This window comes from Theobroma umbraticum, unplaced genomic scaffold (genome assembly GCF_002168275.2).
Source record: "Theobroma umbraticum cultivar Fairchild unplaced genomic scaffold, ASM216827v3 scaffold_44.0, whole genome shotgun sequence".
NCBI classification, from domain to species: domain Eukaryota; kingdom Viridiplantae; phylum Streptophyta; class Magnoliopsida; order Malvales; family Malvaceae; genus Theobroma; species Theobroma umbraticum.
Window position 1 is genome coordinate 13,097,463 of NW_018397255.1, and position 275 is coordinate 13,097,737.

Genomic DNA, 275 nt, shown 5'->3' on the forward strand with positions numbered 1-275 from the left:
CTATTATTAGTTTTTGTTTAATATATTATTGGATTTTATCATCTATTTTTATAATATTAAAAAATTTATTATGTTATTTTTATAAATTTTTTAATTTTATAACATTAATGAATTTGGAGCAATTAATTATAATTTATGATTCAATAAAGTTTTTCAAATATTTAAAAAAATAATAAACAAAGGAAAAGATATTTAAAATTTGAATATTATAAAACTTTGTTTGTGTATATTCAATTTTATTAATATGTCTCTCATAAAGGATTAATAAAATTTTA